The following is a 19,824-nucleotide window of genomic DNA, read 5'->3' as shown; positions in this document are numbered from 1 at the left end:
AGCAGAAATAAACAGAAAGATGTGCCTCTCCACCCCGTCGGCAAAGAAGCAATGACTGTTATTCCAAATAATTCCCAACCCTTGGGATTCTGTGTGGATTTGTTTCATTATAAAGATTTGATTTTCAACGTGACTAAAAACCGAATAAAAATTATGAAGAACACTGGAATGGCCCGTACGGGGATCGAACCATCGACCGTGGCGTTATTAGCACCACGCTCTAACCAACTGAGCTAACCGGCCACAAATTGTGCTAACGTTGCATGAAAGCTCAGTCTGCGGGGATTGTGTTTCAAACTCACACTGGATGACAGATTTACTGCATAAACATTGAACACATCACATCGCTTAAACATTGTTCACTGTTCATCTACAACACTGCGCAGAGTGTAAATAGAACGTAACAGAAAAAGAGCGCTAAATCTAAAAACAATTCATGTTGAAAATTATTATCACGCAACCGCTGAACAGCCCACTGTCCCGATATAAAATCAGCCACTATCATTAGAATGAAGGGAACGCGAAATAACAAAAATTGCTGAAACACGGGATTGAGCCATGAACCATCTGGATCTTCAGTCAAACGCCTTCCCAACTGAACTATTTCGGTCTGACAGTGAACGAAGCAAAGTTTTCTCACACCTTTCTGAAAGAAAACCTGACCCCGGAAGGAATTGCCCCACCCACTCTGTCCTCGTTTCGGGACAATGGGTCCCAAACACATCTCAGAGCTCAGGTTGTGTCAATGTAAAGTATAATGATACCGAAAATCTTAATGCTCATGTTCCGTTATCACTGCCCACGATCCAGGCAGTGGTCTTGTACACGTTGCTAAGTTCAAAATTGTGTATTATTTCGCACTCGCAATGAATTAACGGATATCTGTGCTGTGATCAACTAGGTTACTTCGGGTGATGTCGTGCAAGAACGTAATGGAAGCCTAATTATAATGGTGATTGTTTTCACACTGCAGTTAAATGTTGGCAAACGTACAGTGTCAATCAGCAATTCTAGTTCCACATGTTGATTTAATGTTCTGCTGAAGTGCTCATAAAGAAACAAAGCTTGCACAACAGGCTCGATCTCACCGTCTTGAAGACACGGTGAAATATACTGTAGAGTTTATAACTGTTTGAGAACATAAAATGTCAGTAAAATACCCCGTTCTTTTCTCGACACTGATGGGCTGTGAAAGGGAGACCGGCCGAAGTCCCACATAGCCGCACTGACCCCGAGGCAAGGTGAAATTCTAACAGGTTCAGTCCATAGCAGTGCTATGCTGAAGAGAGATAAGTGTCGCGAATCAAGGAGAGCCTTAACAATACTGATGTTGAATGTCGGTTAGATCAATCACTCCATGAATTCACTGCTGGGAAATTCAGAGCTTGTAAATTGCCTGTGAACGCTAAACATAGACACACAGTGAGCCAATGTTCAATATAGGAGGGGCCCAGGCCAAATGAATGCTCGGGATAAGTTATCAGTGGCCATGGCCCAGGCATTCACTGATTCCAGTCTTGCAGACGTTGCTAAGTTTAAAATGCTGAATATTTCCACACTGGCAATGCATTGACAGATGGTAAGCTAGAGTGATGTGCCGCAAAAATGTTCACGGAAGGCTAAAGTAAGCCATGATTGGCAACATTTACGGTGTCAATCAGCACTTGTTGAGCGAGATCTCCTCATTTGCTGCTGACTTTGAAACGGAAGGCACTGAAGTGTGTGCTCTATCACGACAACGAATGATGCGCTGCTGATGGTTGGGGCAGCAAGAGTGCAGTGAGCTGTAAATTTTTTTCAGGAACAGCCTAGCAATTTAAACGGCCGGAAATACAATGTTCCCTGACCGGGAATCGAACCCAGGCCACAGCAGTGAAAGCGCCGAAACCTAACCACTGGACCACCAGGGAAGCTGCTACACATCTGCTTGCCAACAAGCAGACCAACACAGTCTTTCCTGCTTGCTCCTTCCAAAGTATCACCACATTCGCGCCAGGTAAAACTGTTTGTTGCAAATGACATTTTTTGTGGAGAACACCAAAGATATGTCCGCGCATCCACAGCATCACGTGCGGGTAGGCATCCACTGAAATCTATTTCATTCTGTCCTTTTCTCGGTATTTTTCACTCTCGGTGCCGGGTGAACATTTCATTTAGTGTTTTTGTCCTGAACTGCTGTCTTTTGCCCATCTCCAGGCGACAGAACCGTTCTGTCTGTGTGTTCCTACTTTTGAGCATTGAAGGGAACAGGCCTCCGGTTCATCCTTTATCAGAAAACCAAGAAGCAGAAATAAACAGAAAGATGTGCCTCTCCACCCCGTCGGCAAAGAAGCAATGACAGTTATTCCAAATAATTTCCAACCCTTGGGATTCTGTGTGGATTTGTTTCATTATAAAGATTTGATTTTCAACGTGACTAAAAACCGAATAAAAATTATGAAGAACATTGGAATGACCCGTACGGGGATCGAACCCGCGACCTTGGCGTTATTAGCACCACGCTCTAACCAACTGAGCTAACCTGCCACAAATTGTGCTAACGTTGCGTGAAAGCTCAGTCTGCGGGGATTGTGTTTCAAACTCACACTGGATGACAGATTTACTGCATAAACATTGAACACATCACATCGCTTAAACATTGTTCACTGTTCATCTACAACACTGTGCAGAGTGTAAATAGAACGTAACAGAAAAAGAGCGCTAAATCTAAAAACAATTCATGTTGAAAATTATTATCACGCAACCGCTGAACAGCCCACTGTCCCGATATCAAATCAGCCACTATCCTTAGAATGAAGGGAACGCGAAATAACCAAAAATTGCTGAAACACGGGATTGAGCCATGAACCATCTGGATCTTCAGTCAAACGCCTTCCCAACTGAACTATTTCGGTGTGACAGTGAACGAAGCAAAGTTTTCTCACACCTTTCTGAAAGAAAACCTGACCCCGGAAGGAATTGCCCCACCCACTCTGTCCTCGTTTCGGGGCAATGGGTCCCAAACACATCTCAGAGCTCAGGTTGTGTCAATGTAAAGTATAATGATACCGAAAATCTTAATGCTCATGTTCCGTTATCACTGCCCACGATCCAGGCAGTGGTCTTGTACACGTTGCTAAGTTCAAAATGTGTATTATTTCGCACTGGCAATGAATTAACGGATATCTGTGCTGTGATCAACTAGGTTACTTAGGGTGATGTCGTGCAAGAACGTAATGGAAGCCTAATTATAATGGTGATTGTTTTCACACTGCAGTTAAATGTTGGCAAACGTACAGTGTCAATCAGCAATTCTAGTTCCACATGTTGATTTAATGTTCTGCTGAAGTGCTCATAAAGAAACAAAGCTTGCACAACAGGCTCGATCTCACCGTCTTGAAGACACAGTGAAATATACTGTAGAGTTTATAACTGTTTGAGAACATAAAATGTCAGTAAAATACCCCGTTCTTTTCTCGACACTGATGGGCTGTGAAAGGGAGACCGGCCGAAGTCCCACATAGCCGCACTGACCCCGAGGCAAGGTGAAATTCTAACAGGTTCAGTCCATAGCAGTGCTATGCTGAAGAGAGATAAGTGTCGCGAATCAAGGAGAGCCTTAACAATACTGATGTTGAATGTCGGTTAGATCAATCACTCCATGAATTCACTGCTGGGAAATTCAGAGCTTGTAAATTGCCTGTGAACGCTAAACATAGACACACAGTGAGCCAATGTTCAATATAGGAGGGGCCCAGGCCAAATGAATGCTCGGGATAAGTTATCAGTGGCCATGGCCCAGGCATTCACTGATTCCAGTCTTGCAGACTTTGCTAAGTTTAAAATGCTGAATATTTCCACACTGGCAATGCATTGACAGATGGTAAGCTAGAGTGATGTGCCGCAAAAATGTTCACGGAAGGCTAAAGTAAGACATGATTGGCAACATTTACGGTGTCAATCAGCACTTGTTGAGCGAGATCTCCTCATTTGCTGCTGACTTTGAAACGGAAGGCACTGAAGTGTGTGCTCTATCACGACAACGAATGATGCGCTGCTGATGGTTGGGGCAGCAAGAGAGCAGTGAGCTGTAAATTTTTTTCAGGAACAGCCTAGCAATTTAAACGGCCGGAAATACAATGTGCCCTGACCGGGAATCGAACCCAGGCCGCAGCGGTGAAAGCGCCGAAACCTAACCACTGGACCACCAGGGAAGCTGCTACACATTTGCTTGCCAACAAGCAGACCAACACAGTCTTTCCAGCTTGCTCCTTCCAAAGTATCACCACATTCGCGCCAGGTAAAACTGTTTGTTGCAAATGACATTTTTTGTGGAGAACACCAAAGATATGTCCGCGCATCCACAGCATCACGTGCGGGTAGGCATCCACTGAAATCTATTTCATTCTGTCCTTTTCTCGGTATTTTTCACTCTCGGTGCCGGGTGAACATTTCATTTAGTGTTTTTGTCCTGAACTGCTGTCTTTTGCCCATCTCCAGGCGACAGAACCGTTCTGTCTGTGTGTTCCTACTTTTGAGCATTGAAGGGAACAGGCCTCCGGTTCATCCTTTATCAGCAAACCAAGAAGCAGAAATAAACAGAAAGATGTGCCTCTCCACCCCGTCGGCAAAGAAGCAATGACTGTTATTCCAAATAATTCCCAACCCTTGGGATTCTGTGTGGATTTGTTTGATTATAAAGATTTGATTTTCAACGTGACTAAAAACCGAATAAAAATTATGAAGAACATTGGAATGACCCGTACGGGGATCGAACCCGCAACCTTGGCGTTATTAGCACCACGCTCTAACCAACTGAGCTAACCGGCCACAAATTGTGCTAACGTTGCGTGAAAGCTCAGTCTGCGGGGATTGTGTTTCAAACTCACACTGGATGACAGATTTACTGCATAAACATTGAACACATCACATCGCTTAAACATTGTTCACTGTTCATCTACAACACTGCGCAGAGTGTAAATAGAACGTAACAGAAAAAGAGCGCTAAATCTAAAAACAATTCATGTTGAAAATTATTATCACGCAACCGCTGAACAGCCCACTGTCCCGATATCAAATCAGCCACTATCCTTAGAATGAAGGGAACGCGAAATAACCAAAAATTGCTGAAACACGGGATTGAGCCATGAACCATCTGGATCTTCAGTCAAACGCCTTCCCAACTGAACTATTTCGGTCTGACAGTGAACGAAGCAAAGTTTTCTCACACCTTTCTGAAAGAAAACCTGACCCCGGAAGGAATTGCCCCACCCACTCTGTCCTCGTTTCGGGGCAATGGGTCCCAAACACATCTCAGAGCTCAGGTTGTGTCAATGTAAAGTATAATGATACCGAAAATCTTAATGCTCATGTTCCGTTATCACTGCCCACGATCCAGGCAGTGGTCTTGTACACGTTGCTAAGTTCAAAATGTGTATTATTTCGCACTGGCAATGAATTAACGGATATCTGTGCTGTGATCAACTAGGTTACTTAGGGTGATGTCGTGCAAGAACGTAATGGAAGCCTAATTATAATGGTGATTGTTTTCACACTGCAGTTAAATGTTGGCAAACGTACAGTGTCAATCAGCAATTCTAGTTCCACATGTTGATTTAATGTTCTGCTGAAGTGCTCATAAAGAAACAAAGCTTGCACAACAGGCTCGATCTCACCGTCTTGAAGACACAGTGAAATATACTGTAGAGTTTATAACTGTTTGAGAACATAAAATGTCAGTAAAATACCCCGTTCTTTTCTCGACACTGATGGGCTGTGAAAGGGAGACCGGCCGAAGTCCCACATAGCCGCACTGACCCCGAGGCAAGGTGAAATTCTAACAGGTTCAGTCCATAGCAGTGCTATGCTGAAGAGAGATAAGTGTCGCGAATCAAGGAGAGCCTTAACAATACTGATGTTGAATGTCGGTTAGATCAATCACTCCATGAATTCACTGCTGGGAAATTCAGAGCTTGTAAATTGCCTGTGAACGCTAAACATAGACACACAGTGAGCCAATGTTCAATATAGGAGGGGCCCAGGCCAAATGAATGCTCGGGATAAGTTATCAGTGGCCATGGCCCAGGCATTCACTGATTCCAGTCTTGCAGACGTTGCTAAGTTTAAAATGCTGAATATTTCCACACTGGCAATGCATTGACAGATGGTAAGCTAGAGTGATGTGCCGCAAAAATGTTCACGGAAGGCTAAAGTAAGACATGATTGGCAACATTTACGGTGTCAATCAGCACTTGTTGAGCGAGATCTCCTCATTTGCTGCTGACTTTGAAACGGAAGGCACTGAAGTGTGTGCTCTATCACGACAACGAATGATGCGCTGCTGATGGTTGGGGCAGCAAGAGTGCAGTGAGCTGTAAATTTTTTTCAGGAACAGCCTAGCAATTTAAACGGCCGGAAATACAATGTTCCCTGACCGGGAATCGAACCCAGGCCACAGCAGTGAAAGCGCCGAAACCTAACCACTGGACCACCAGGGAAGCTGCTACACCTCTGCTTGCCAACAAGCAGACCAACACAGTCTTTCCTGCTTGCTCCTTCCAAAGTATCACCACATTCGCGCCAGGTAAAACTGTTCGTTGCAAATGACATTTTTTGTGGAGAACACCAAAGATATGTCCGCGCATCCACAGCATCACGTGCGGGTAGGCATCCACTGAAATCTATTTCATTCTGTCCTTTTCTCGGGATTTTTCACTCTCGGTGCCGGGTGAACATTTCATTTAGTGTTTTTGTCCTGAACTGCTGTCTTTTGCCCATCTCCAGGCGACAGAACCGTTCTGTCTGTGTGTTCCTACTTTTGAGCATTGAAGGGAACAGGCCTCCGGTTCATCCTTTATCAGCAAACCAAGAAGCAGAAATAAACAGAAAGATGTGCCTCTCCACCCCGTCGGCAAAGAAGCAATGACTGTTATTCCAAATAATTCCCAACCCTTGGGATTCTGTGTGGATTTGTTTCATTATAAAGATTTGATTTTCAACGTGACTAAAAACCGAATAAAAATTATGAAGAACATTGGAATGACCCGTACGGGGATCGAACCCGCGACCTTGGCGTTATTAGCACCACGCTCTAACCAACTGAGCTAACCGGCCACAAATTGTGCTAACGTTGCGTGAAAGCTCAGTCTGCGGGGATTGTGTTTCAAACTCACACTGGATGACAGATTTACTGCATAAACATTGAACACATCACATCGCTTAAACATTGTTCACCGTTCATCTACAACACTGTGCAGAGTGTAAATAGAACGTAACAGAAAAAGAGCGCTAAATCTAAAAACAATTCATGTTGAAAATTATTATCACGCAACCGCTGAACAGCCCACTGTCCCGATATCAAATCAGCCACTATCCTTAGAATGAAGGGAACGCGAAATAACCAAAAATTGCTGAAACACGGGATTGAGCCATGAACCATCTGGATCTTCAGTCAAACGCCTTCCCAACTGAACTATTTCGGTCTGACAGTGAACGAAGCAAAGTTTTCTCACACCTTTCTGAAAGAAAACCTGACCCCGGAAGGAATTGCCCCACCCACTCTGTCCTCGTTTCGGGGCAATGGGTCCCAAACACATCTCAGAGCTCAGGTTGTGTCAATGTAAAGTATAATGATACCGAAAATCTTAATGCTCATGTTCCGTTATCACTGCCCACGATCCAGGCAGTGGTCTTGTACACGTTGCTAAGTTCAAAATGTGTATTATTTCGCACTGGCAATGAATTAACGGATATCTGTGCTGTGATCAACTAGGTTACTTAGGGTGATGTCGTGCAAGAACGTAATGGAAGCCTAATTATAATGGTGATTGTTTTCACACTGCAGTTAAATGTTGGCAAACGTACAGTGTCAATCAGCAATTCTAGTTCCACATGTTGATTTAATGTTCTGCTGAAGTGCTCATAAAGAAACAAAGCTTGCACAACAGGCTCGATCTCACCGTCTTGAAGACACAGTGAAATATACTGTAGAGTTTATAACTGTTTGAGAACATAAAATGTCAGTAAAATACCCCGTTCTTTTCTCGACACTGATGGGCTGTGAAAGGGAGACCGGCCGAAGTCCCACATAGCCGCACTGACCCCGAGGCAAGGTGAAATTCTAACAGGTTCAGTCCATAGCAGTGCTATGCTGAAGAGAGATAAGTGTCGCGAATCAAGGAGAGCCTTAACAATACTGATGTTGAATGTCGGTTAGATCAATCACTCCATGAATTCACTGCTGGGAAATTCAGAGCTTGTAAATTGCCTGTGAACGCTAAACATAGACACACAGTGAGCCAATGTTCAATATAGGAGGGGCCCAGGCCAAATGAATGCTCGGGATAAGTTATCAGTGGCCATGGCCCAGGCATTCACTGATTCCAGTCTTGCAGACGTTGCTAAGTTTAAAATGCTGAATATTTCCACACTGGCAATGCATTGACAGATGGTAAGCTAGAGTGATGTGCCGCAAAAATGTTCACGGAAGGCTAAAGTAAGCCATGATTGGCAACATTTACGGTGTCAATCAGCACTTGTTGAGCGAGATCTCCTCATTTGCTGCTGACTTTGAAACGGAAGGCACTGAAGTGTGTGCTCTATCACGACAACGAATGATGCGCTGCTGATGGTTGGGGCAGCAAGAGTGCAGTGAGCTGTAAATTTTTTTCAGGAACAGCCTAGCAATTTAAACGGCCGGAAATACAATGTTCCCTGACCGGGAATCGAACCCAGGCCACAGCAGTGAAAGCGCCGAAACCTAACCACTGGACCACCAGGGAAGCTGCTACACATCTGCTTGCCAACAAGCAGACCAACACAGTCTTTCCTGCTTGCTCCTTCCAAAGTATCACCACATTCGCGCCAGGTAAAACTGTTCGTTGCAAATGACATTTTTTGTGGAGAACACCAAAGATATGTCCGCGCATCCACAGCATCACGTGCGGGTAGGCATCCACTGAAATCTATTTCATTCTGTCCTTTTCTCGGGATTTTTCACTCTCGGTGCCGGGTGAACATTTCATTTAGTGTTTTTGTCCTGAACTGCTGTCTTTTGCCCATCTCCAGGCGACAGAACCGTTCTGTCTGTCTGTTCCTACTTTTGAGCATTGAAGGGAACAGGCCTCCGGTTCATCATTTATCAGCAAACCAAGAAGCAGAAATAAACAGAAAGATGTGCCTCTCCACCCCGTCGGCAAAGAAGCAATGACTGTTATTCCAAATAATTCCCAACCCTTGGGATTCTGTGTGGATTTGTTTCATTATAAAGATTTGATTTTCAACGTGACTAAAAACCGAATAAAAATTATGAAGAACACTGGAATGGTCCGTACGGGGATCGAACACACGACCTTGGCGTTATTAGCACCACGCTCTAACCAACTGAGCTAACCGGCCACAAATTGTGCTAACGTTGCATGAAAGCTCAGTCTGCGGGGATTGTGTTTCAAACTCACACTGGATGACAGATTTACTGCATAAACATTGAACACATCACATCGCTTAAACATTGTTCACTGTTCATCTACAACACTGCGCAGAGTGTAAATAGAACGTAACAGAAAAAGAGCGCTAAATCTAAAAACAATTCATGTTGAAAATTATTATCACGCAACCGCTGAACAGCCCACTGTCCCGATATAAAATCAGCCACTATCCTTAGAATGAAGGGAACGCGAAATAACCAAAAATTGCTGAAACACGGGATTGAGCCATGAACCATCTGGATCTTCAGTCAAACGCCTTCCCAACTGAACTATTTCGGTCTGACAGTGAACGAAGCAAAGTTTTCTCACACCTTTCTGAAAGAAAACCTGACCCCGGAAGGAATTGCCCCACCCACTCTGTCCTCGTTTCGGGGCAATGGGTCCCAAACACATCTCAGAGCTCAGGTTGTGTCAATGTAAAGTATAATGATACCGAAAATCTTAATGCTCATGTTCCGTTATCACTGCCCACGATCCAGGCAGTGGTCTTGTACACGTTGCTAAGTTCAAAATGTGTATTATTTCGCACTGGCAATGAATTAACGGATATCTGTGCTGTGATCAACTAGGTTACTTAGGGTGATGTCGTGCAAGAACGTAATGGAAGCCTAATTATAATGGTGATTGTTTTCACACTGCAGTTAAATGTTGGCAAACGTACAGTGTCAATCAGCAATTCTAGTTCCACATGTTGATTAATGTTCTGCTGAAGTGCTCATAAAGAAACAAAGCTTGCACAACAGGCTCGATCTCACCGTCTTGAAGACACAGTGAAATATACTGTAGAGTTTATCACTGTTTGAGAACATAAAATGTCAGTAAAATACCCCGTTCTTTTCTCGACACTGATGGGCTGTGAAAGGGAGACCGGCCGAAGTCCCACATAGCCGCACTGACCCCGAGGCAAGGTGAAATTCTAACAGGTTCAGTCCATAGCAGTGCTATGCTGAAGAGAGATAAGTGTCGCGAATCAAGGAGAGCCTTAACAATACTGATGTTGAATGTCGGTTAGATCAATCACTCCATGAATTCACTGCTGGGAAATTCAGAGCTTGTAAATTGCCTGTGAACGCTAAACATAGACACACAGTGAGCCAATGTTCAATATAGGAGGGGCCCAGGCCAAATGAATGCTCGGGATAAGTTATCAGTGGCCATGGCCCAGGCATTCACTGATTCCAGTCTTGCAGACGTTGCTAAGTTTAAAATGCTGAATATTTCCACACTGGCAATGCATTGACAGATGGTAAGCTAGAGTGATGTGCCGCAAAAATGTTCACGGAAGGCTAAAGTAAGCCATGATTGGCAACATTTACGGTGTCAATCAGCACTTGTTGAGCGAGATCTCCTCATTTGCTGCTGACTTTGAAACGGAAGGCACTGAAGTGTGTGCTCTATCACGACAACGAATGATGCGCTGCTGATGGTTGGGGCAGCAAGAGAGCAGTGAGCTGTAAATTTTTTTCAGGAACAGCCTAGCAATTTAAACGGCCGGAAATACAATGTGCCCTGACCGGGAATCGAACCCAGGCCGCAGCGGTGAAAGCGCCGAAACCTAACCACTGGACCACCAGGGAAGCTGCTACACATTTGCTTGCCAACAAGCAGACCAACACAGTCTTTCCTGCTTGCTCCTTCCAAAGTATCACCACATTCGCGCCAGGTAAAACTGTTTGTTGCAAATGACATTTTTTGTGGAGAACACCAAAGATATGTCCGCGCATCCACAGCATCACGTGCGGGTAGGCATCCACTGAAATCTATTTCATTCTGTCCTTTTCTCGGTATTTTTCACTCTCGGTGCCGGGTGAACATTTCATTTAGTGTTTTTGTCCTGAACTGCTGTCTTTTGCCCATCTCCAGGCGACAGAACCGTTCTGTCTGTGTGTTCCTACTTTTGAGCATTGAAGGGAACAGGCCTCCGGTTCATCCTTTATCAGCAAACCAAGAAGCAGAAATAAACAGAAAGATGTGCCTCTCCACCCCGTCGGCAAAGAAGCAATGACTGTTATTCCAAATAATTCCCAACCCTTGGGATTCTGTGTGGATTTGTTTCATTATAAAGATTTGATTTTCAACGTGACTAAAAACCGAATAAAAATTATGAAGAACATTGGAATGACCCGTACGGGGATCGAACCCGCGACCTTGGCGTTATTAGCACCACGCTCTAACCAACTGAGCTAACCGGCCACAAATTGTGCTAACGTTGCGTGAAAGCTCAGTCTGCGGGATTGTGTTTCAAACTCACACTGGATGACAGATTTACTGCATAAACATTGAACACATCACATCGCTTAAACATTGTTCACTGTTCATCTACAACACTGCGCAGAGTGTAAATAGAACGTAACAGAAAAAGAGCGCTAAATCTAAAAACAATTCATGTTGAAAATTATTATCACGCAACCGCTGAACAGCCCACTGTCCCGATATAAAATCAGCCACTATCCTTAGAATGAAGGGAACGCGAAATAACCAAAAATTGCTGAAACACGGGATTGAGCCATGAACCATCTGGATCTTCAGTCAAACGCCTTCCCAACTGAACTATTTCGGTCTGACAGTGAACGAAGCAAAGTTTTCTCACACCTTTCTGAAAGAAAACCTGACCCCGGAAGGAATTGCCCCACCCACTCTGTCCTCGTTTCGGGGCAATGGGTCCCAAACACATCTCAGAGCTCAGGTTGTGTCAATGTAAAGTATAATGATACCGAAAATCTTAATGCTCATGTTCCGTTATCACTGCCCACGATCCAGGCAGTGGTCTTGTACACGTTGCTAAGTTCAAAATGTGTATTATTTCGCACTGGCAATGAATTAACGGATATCTGTGCTGTGATCAACTAGGTTACTTAGGGTGATGTCGTGCAAGAACGTAATGGAAGCCTAATTATAATGGTGATTGTTTTCACACTGCAGTTAAATGTTGGCAAACGTACAGTGTCAATCAGCAATTCTAGTTCCACATGTTGATTAATGTTCTGCTGAAGTGCTCATAAAGAAACAAAGCTTGCACAACAGGCTCGATCTCACCGTCTTGAAGACACAGTGAAATATACTGTAGAGTTTATCACTGTTTGAGAACATAAAATGTCAGTAAAATACCCCGTTCTTTTCTCGACACTGATGGGCTGTGAAAGGGAGACCGGCCGAAGTCCCACATAGCCGCACTGACCCCGAGGCAAGGTGAAATTCTAACAGGTTCAGTCCATAGCAGTGCTATGCTGAAGAGAGATAAGTGTCGCGAATCAAGGAGAGCCTTAACAATACTGATGTTGAATGTCGGTTAGATCAATCACTCCATGAATTCACTGCTGGGAAATTCAGAGCTTGTAAATTGCCTGTGAACGCTAAACATAGACACACAGTGAGCCAATGTTCAATATAGGAGGGGCCCAGGCCAAATGAATGCTCGGGATAAGTTATCAGTGGCCATGGCCCAGGCATTCACTGATTCCAGTCTTGCAGACGTTGCTAAGTTTAAAATGCTGAATATTTCCACACTGGCAATGCATTGACAGATGGTAAGCTAGAGTGATGTGCCGCAAAAATGTTCACGGAAGGCTAAAGTAAGACATGATTGGCAACATTTACGGTGTCAATCAGCACTTGTTGAGCGAGATCTCCTCATTTGCTGCTGACTTTGAAACGGAAGGCACTGAAGTGTGTGCTCTATCACGACAACGAATGATGCGCTGCTGATGGTTGGGGCAGCAAGAGTGCAGTGAGCTGTAAATTTTTTTCAGGAACAGCCTAGCAATTTAAACGGCCGGAAATACAATGTTCCCTGACCGGGAATCGAACCCAGGCCACAGCAGTGAAAGCGCCGAAACCTAACCACTGGACCACCAGGGAAGCTGCTACACATCTGCTTGCCAACAAGCAGACCAACACAGTCTTTCCTGCTTGCTCCTTCCAAAGTATCACCACATTCGCGCCAGGTAAAACTGTTCGTTGCAAATGACATTTTTTGTGGAGAACACCAAAGATATGTCCGCGCATCCACAGCATCACGTGCGGGTAGGCATCCACTGAAATCTATTTCATTCTGTCCTTTTCTCGGGATTTTTCACTCTCGGTGCCGGGTGAACATTTCATTTAGTGTTTTTGTCCTGAACTGCTGTCTTTTGCCCATCTCCAGGCGACAGAACCGTTCTGTCTGTCTGTTCCTACTTTTGAGCATTGAAGGGAACAGGCCTCCGGTTCATCATTTATCAGCAAACCAAGAAGCAGAAATAAACAGAAAGATGTGCCTCTCCACCCCGTCGGCAAAGAAGCAATGACTGTTATTCCAAATAATTCCCAACCCTTGGGATTCTGTGTGGATTTGTTTCATTATAAAGATTTGATTTTCAACGTGACTAAAAACCGAATAAAAATTATGAAGAACACTGGAATGGCCCGTACGGGGATCGAACACACGACCTTGGCGTTATTAGCACCACGCTCTAACCAACTGAGCTAACCGGCCACAAATTGTGCTAACGTTGCATGAAAGCTCAGTCTGCGGGGATTGTGTTTCAAACTCACACTGGATGACAGATTTACTGCATAAACATTGAACACATCACATCGCTTAAACATTGTTCACTGTTCATCTACAACACTGCGCAGAGTGTAAATAGAACGTAACAGAAAAAGAGCGCTAAATCTAAAAACAATTCATGTTGAAAATTATTATCACGCAACCGCTGAACAGCCCACTGTCCCGATATAAAATCAGCCACTATCCTTAGAATGAAGGGAACGCGAAATAACCAAAAATTGCTGAAACACGGGATTGAGCCATGAACCATCTGGATCTTCAGTCAAACGCCTTCCCAACTGAACTATTTCGGTCTGACAGTGAACGAAGCAAAGTTTTCTCACACCTTTCTGAAAGAAAACCTGACCCCGGAAGGAATTGCCCCACCCACTCTGTCCTCGTTTCGGGGCAATGGGTCCCAAACACATCTCAGAGCTCAGGTTGTGTCAATGTAAAGTATAATGATACCGAAAATCTTAATGCTCATGTTCCGTTATCACTGCCCACGATCCAGGCAGTGGTCTTGTACACGTTGCTAAGTTCAAAATGTGTATTATTTCGCACTGGCAATGAATTAACGGATATCTGTGCTGTGATCAACTAGGTTACTTAGGGTGATGTCGTGCAAGAACGTAATGGAAGCCTAATTATAATGGTGATTGTTTTCACACTGCAGTTAAATGTTGGCAAACGTACAGTGTCAATCAGCAATTCTAGTTCCACATGTTGATTAATGTTCTGCTGAAGTGCTCATAAAGAAACAAAGCTTGCACAACAGGCTCGATCTCACCGTCTTGAAGACACAGTGAAATATACTGTAGAGTTTATCACTGTTTGAGAACATAAAATGTCAGTAAAATACCCCGTTCTTTTCTCGACACTGATGGGCTGTGAAAGGGAGACCGGCCGAAGTCCCACATAGCCGCACTGACCCCGAGGCAAGGTGAAATTCTAACAGGTTCAGTCCATAGCAGTGCTATGCTGAAGAGAGATAAGTGTCGCGAATCAAGGAGAGCCTTAACAATACTGATGTTGAATGTCGGTTAGATCAATCACTCCATGAATTCACTGCTGGGAAATTCAGAGCTTGTAAATTGCCTGTGAACGCTAAACATAGACACACAGTGAGCCAATGTTCAATATAGGAGGGGCCCAGGCCAAATGAATGCTCGGGATAAGTTATCAGTGGCCATGGCCCAGGCATTCACTGATTCCAGTCTTGCAGACGTTGCTAAGTTTAAAATGCTGAATATTTCCACACTGGCAATGCATTGACAGATGGTAAGCTAGAGTGATGTGCCGCAAAAATGTTCACGGAAGGCTAAAGTAAGCCATGATTGGCAACATTTACGGTGTCAATCAGCACTTGTTGAGCGAGATCTCCTCATTTGCTGCTGACTTTGAAACGGAAGGCACTGAAGTGTGTGCTCTATCACGACAACGAATGATGCGCTGCTGATGGTTGGGGCAGCAAGAGTGCAGTGAGCTGTAAATTTTTTTCAGGAACAGCCTAGCAATTTAAACGGCCGGAAATACAATGTTCCCTGACCGGGAATCGAACCCAGGCCACAGCAGTGAAAGCGCCGAAACCTAACCACTGGACCACCAGGGAAGCTGCTACACATCTGCTTGCCAACAAGCAGACCAACACAGTCTTTCCTGCTTGCTCCTTCCAAAGTATCACCACATTCGCGCCAGGTAAAACTGTTCGTTGCAAATGACATTTTTTGTGGAGAACACCAAAGATATGTCCGCGCATCCACAGCATCACGTGCGGGTAGGCATCCACTGAAATCTATTTCATTCTGTCCTTTTCTCGGGATTTTTCACTCTCGGTGCCGGGTGAACATTTCATTTAGTGTTTTTGTCCTGAACTGCTGTCTTTTGCCCATCTCCAGGCGACAGAACCGTTCTGTCTGTCTGTTCCTACTTTTGAGCATTGAAGGGAACAGGCCTCCGGTTCATCATTTATCAGCAAACCAAGAAGCAGAAATAAACAGAAAGATGTGCCTCTCCACCCCGTCGGCAAAGAAGCAATGACTGTTATTCCAAATAATTCCCAACCCTTGGGATTCTGTGTGGATTTGTTTCATTATAAAGATTTGATTTTCAACGTGACTAAAAACCGAATAAAAATTATGAAGAACACTGGAATGGCCCGTACGGGGATCGAACACACGACCTTGGCGTTATTAGCACCACGCTCTAACCAACTGAGCTAACCGGCCACAAATTGTGCTAACGTTGCATGAAAGCTCAGTCTGCGGGGATTGTGTTTCAAACTCACACTGGATGACAGATTTACTGCATAAACATTGAACACATCACATCGCTTAAACATTGTTCACTGTTCATCTACAACACTGCGCAGAGTGTAAATAGAACGTAACAGAAAAAGAGCGCTAAATCTAAAAACAATTCATGTTGAAAATTATTATCACGCAACCGCTGAACAGCCCACTGTCCCGATATAAAATCAGCCACTATCCTTAGAATGAAGGGAACGCGAAATAACCAAAAATTGCTGAAACACGGGATTGAGCCATGAACCATCTGGATCTTCAGTCAAACGCCTTCCCAACTGAACTATTTCGGTCTGACAGTGAACGAAGCAAAGTTTTCTCACACCTTTCTGAAAGAAAACCTGACCCCGGAAGGAATTGCCCCACCCACTCTGTCCTCGTTTCGGGGCAATGGGTCCCAAACACATCTCAGAGCTCAGGTTGTGTCAATGTAAAGTATAATGATACCGAAAATCTTAATGCTCATGTTCCGTTATCACTGCCCACGATCCAGGCAGTGGTCTTGTACACGTTGCTAAGTTCAAAATGTGTATTATTTCGCACTGGCAATGAATTAACGGATATCTGTGCTGTGATCAACTAGGTTACTTAGGGTGATGTCGTGCAAGAACGTAATGGAAGCCTAATTATAATGGTGATTGTTTTCACACTGCAGTTAAATGTTGGCAAACGTACAGTGTCAATCAGCAATTCTAGTTCCACATGTTGATTAATGTTCTGCTGAAGTGCTCATAAAGAAACAAAGCTTGCACAACAGGCTCGATCTCACCGTCTTGAAGACACAGTGAAATATACTGTAGAGTTTATCACTGTTTGAGAACATAAAATGTCAGTAAAATACCCCGTTCTTTTCTCGACACTGATGGGCTGTGAAAGGGAGACCGGCCGAAGTCCCACATAGCCGCACTGACCCCGAGGCAAGGTGAAATTCTAACAGGTTCAGTCCATAGCAGTGCTATGCTGAAGAGAGATAAGTGTCGCGAATCAAGGAGAGCCTTAACAATACTGATGTTGAATGTCGGTTAGATCAATCACTCCATGAATTCACTGCTGGGAAATTCAGAGCTTGTAAATTGCCTGTGAACGCTAAACATAGACACACAGTGAGCCAATGTTCAATATAGGAGGGGCCCAGGCCAAATGAATGCTCGGGATAAGTTATCAGTGGCCATGGCCCAGGCATTCACTGATTCCAGTCTTGCAGACGTTGCTAAGTTTAAAATGCTGAATATTTCCACACTGGCAATGCATTGACAGATGGTAAGCTAGAGTGATGTGCCGCAAAAATGTTCACGGAAGGCTAAAGTAAGCCATGATTGGCAACATTTACGGTGTCAATCAGCACTTGTTGAGCGAGATCTCCTCATTTGCTGCTGACTTTGAAACGGAAGGCACTGAAGTGTGTGCTCTATCAAGACAACGAATGATGCGCTGCTGATGGTTGGGGCAGCAAGAGAGCAGTGAGCTGTAAATTTTTTTCAGGAACAGCCTAGCAATTTAAACGGCCGGAAATACAATGTGCCCTGACCGGGAATCGAACCCAGGCCGCAGCGGTGAAAGCGCCGAAACCTAACCACTGGACCACCAGGGAAGCTGCTACACATTTGCTTGCCAACAAGCAGACCAACACAGTCTTTCCTGCTTGCTCCTTCCAAAGTATCACCACATTCGCGCCAGGTAAAACTGTTTGTTGCAAATGACATTTTTTGTGGAGAACACCAAAGATATGTCCGCGCATCCACAGCATCACGTGCGGGTAGGCATCCACTGAAATCTATTTCATTCTGTCCTTTTCTCGGTATTTTTCACTCTCGGTGCCGGGTGAACATTTCATTTAGTGTTTTTGTCCTGAACTGCTGTCTTTTGCCCATCTCCAGGCGACAGAACCGTTCTGTCTGTGTGTTCCTACTTTTGAGCATTGAAGGGAACAGGCCTCCGGTTCATCCTTTATCAGCAAACCAAGAAGCAGAAATAAACAGAAAGATGTGCCTCTCCACCCCGTCGGCAAAGAAGCAATGACTGTTATTCCAAATAATTCCCAACCCTTGGGATTCTGTGTGGATTTGTTTCATTATAAAGATTTGATTTTCAACGTGACTAAAAACCGAATAAAAATTATGAAGAACATTGGAATGACCCGTACGGGGATCGAACCCGCGACCTTGGCGTTATTAGCACCACGCTCTAACCAACTGAGCTAACCGGCCACAAATTGTGCTAACGTTGCGTGAAAGCTCAGTCTGCGGGATTGTGTTTCAAACTCACACTGGATGACAGATTTACTGCATAAACATTGAACACATCACATCGCTTAAACATTGTTCACTGTTCATCTACAACACTGCGCAGAGTGTAAATAGAACGTAACAGAAAAAGAGCGCTAAATCTAAAAACAATTCATGTTGAAAATTATTATCACGCAACCGCTGAACAGCCCACTGTCCCGATATAAAATCAGCCACTATCCTTAGAATGAAGGGAACGCGAAATAACCAAAAATTGCTGAAACACGGGATTGAGCCATGAACCATCTGGATCTTCAGTCAAACGCCTTCCCAACTGAACTATTTCGGTCTGACAGTGAACGAAGCAAAGTTTTCTCACACCTTTCTGAAAGAAAACCTGACCCCGGAAGGAATTGCCCCACCCACTCTGTCCTCGTTTCGGGGCAATGGGTCCCAAACACATCTCAGAGCTCAGGTTGTGTCAATGTAAAGTATAATGATACCGAAAATCTTAATGCTCATGTTCCGTTATCACTGCCCACGATCCAGGCAGTGGTCTTGTACACGTTGCTAAGTTCAAAATGTGTATTATTTCGCACTGGCAATGAATTAACGGATATCTGTGCTGTGATCAACTAGGTTACTTAGGGTGATGTCGTGCAAGAACGTAATGGAAGCCTAATTATAATGGTGATTGTTTTCACACTGCAGTTAAATGTTGGCAAACGTACAGTGTCAATCAGCAATTCTAGTTCCACATGTTGATTAATGTTCTGCTGAAGTGCTCATAAAGAAACAAAGCTTGCACAACAGGCTCGATCTCACCGTCTTGAAGACACAGTGAAATATACTGTAGAGTTTATCACTGTTTGAGAACATAAAATGTCAGTAAAATACCCCGTTCTTTTCTCGACACTGATGGGCTGTGAAAGGGAGACCGGCCGAAGTCCCACATAGCCGCACTGACCCCGAGGCAAGGTGAAATTCTAACAGGTTCAGTCCATAGCAGTGCTATGCTGAAGAGAGATAAGTGTCGCGAATCAAGGAGAGCCTTAACAATACTGATGTTGAATGTCGGTTAGATCAATCACTCCATGAATTCACTGCTGGGAAATTCAGAGCTTGTAAATTGCCTGTGAACGCTAAACATAGACACACAGTGAGCCAATGTTCAATATAGGAGGGGCCCAGGCCAAATGAATGCTCGGGATAAGTTATCAGTGGCCATGGCCCAGGCATTCACTGATTCCAGTCTTGCAGACGTTGCTAAGTTTAAAATGCTGAATATTTCCACACTGGCAATG

At 44.3% G+C, this 19,824-nt stretch overlaps 14 non-coding genes across 14 annotated transcripts; all 14 read right to left on the bottom strand.

Annotated features, from left to right (window-relative positions):
* Window positions 1-169: 169 nt before the first annotated feature.
* trnai-aau (transfer RNA isoleucine (anticodon AAU)) lies at window positions 170-243 on the bottom strand. The gene has a single exon. It is a non-coding gene; the product is annotated as a tRNA-Ile (tRNA).
* Window positions 244-1,838: 1,595 nt separating this feature from the next.
* trnae-uuc (transfer RNA glutamic acid (anticodon UUC)) lies at window positions 1,839-1,910 on the bottom strand. The gene has a single exon. It is a non-coding gene; the product is annotated as a tRNA-Glu (tRNA).
* A 542-nt stretch (window positions 1,911-2,452) lies between these two features.
* Window positions 2,453-2,526, bottom strand: trnai-aau (transfer RNA isoleucine (anticodon AAU)). The gene has a single exon. It is a non-coding gene; the product is annotated as a tRNA-Ile (tRNA).
* A 2,209-nt stretch (window positions 2,527-4,735) lies between these two features.
* Window positions 4,736-4,809, bottom strand: trnai-aau (transfer RNA isoleucine (anticodon AAU)). Its single transcript has one exon. It is a non-coding gene; the product is annotated as a tRNA-Ile (tRNA).
* Window positions 4,810-6,404: 1,595 nt separating this feature from the next.
* On the bottom strand, window positions 6,405-6,476 carry trnae-uuc (transfer RNA glutamic acid (anticodon UUC)). Its single transcript has one exon. It is a non-coding gene; the product is annotated as a tRNA-Glu (tRNA).
* A 542-nt stretch (window positions 6,477-7,018) lies between these two features.
* trnai-aau (transfer RNA isoleucine (anticodon AAU)) lies at window positions 7,019-7,092 on the bottom strand. Its single transcript has one exon. It is a non-coding gene; the product is annotated as a tRNA-Ile (tRNA).
* A 1,595-nt stretch (window positions 7,093-8,687) lies between these two features.
* trnae-uuc (transfer RNA glutamic acid (anticodon UUC)) lies at window positions 8,688-8,759 on the bottom strand. Its single transcript has one exon. It is a non-coding gene; the product is annotated as a tRNA-Glu (tRNA).
* A 542-nt stretch (window positions 8,760-9,301) lies between these two features.
* Window positions 9,302-9,375, bottom strand: trnai-aau (transfer RNA isoleucine (anticodon AAU)). Its single transcript has one exon. It is a non-coding gene; the product is annotated as a tRNA-Ile (tRNA).
* A 2,208-nt stretch (window positions 9,376-11,583) lies between these two features.
* Window positions 11,584-11,657, bottom strand: trnai-aau (transfer RNA isoleucine (anticodon AAU)). Its single transcript has one exon. It is a non-coding gene; the product is annotated as a tRNA-Ile (tRNA).
* A 1,593-nt stretch (window positions 11,658-13,250) lies between these two features.
* On the bottom strand, window positions 13,251-13,322 carry trnae-uuc (transfer RNA glutamic acid (anticodon UUC)). The gene has a single exon. It is a non-coding gene; the product is annotated as a tRNA-Glu (tRNA).
* A 542-nt stretch (window positions 13,323-13,864) lies between these two features.
* Window positions 13,865-13,938, bottom strand: trnai-aau (transfer RNA isoleucine (anticodon AAU)). The gene has a single exon. It is a non-coding gene; the product is annotated as a tRNA-Ile (tRNA).
* A 1,594-nt stretch (window positions 13,939-15,532) lies between these two features.
* trnae-uuc (transfer RNA glutamic acid (anticodon UUC)) lies at window positions 15,533-15,604 on the bottom strand. Its single transcript has one exon. It is a non-coding gene; the product is annotated as a tRNA-Glu (tRNA).
* Window positions 15,605-16,146: 542 nt separating this feature from the next.
* trnai-aau (transfer RNA isoleucine (anticodon AAU)) lies at window positions 16,147-16,220 on the bottom strand. Its single transcript has one exon. It is a non-coding gene; the product is annotated as a tRNA-Ile (tRNA).
* Window positions 16,221-18,428: 2,208 nt separating this feature from the next.
* Window positions 18,429-18,502, bottom strand: trnai-aau (transfer RNA isoleucine (anticodon AAU)). Its single transcript has one exon. It is a non-coding gene; the product is annotated as a tRNA-Ile (tRNA).
* Window positions 18,503-19,824: the final 1,322 nt, after the last annotated feature.

Source organism: Pristiophorus japonicus, chromosome 25, assembly GCF_044704955.1.
Source record: "Pristiophorus japonicus isolate sPriJap1 chromosome 25, sPriJap1.hap1, whole genome shotgun sequence".
NCBI classification, from domain to species: Eukaryota; Metazoa; Chordata; class Chondrichthyes; family Pristiophoridae; genus Pristiophorus; species Pristiophorus japonicus.
Note: the sequence above shows the minus strand (reverse complement) of the source record. Positions and strands in the feature narration are given on the sequence as shown.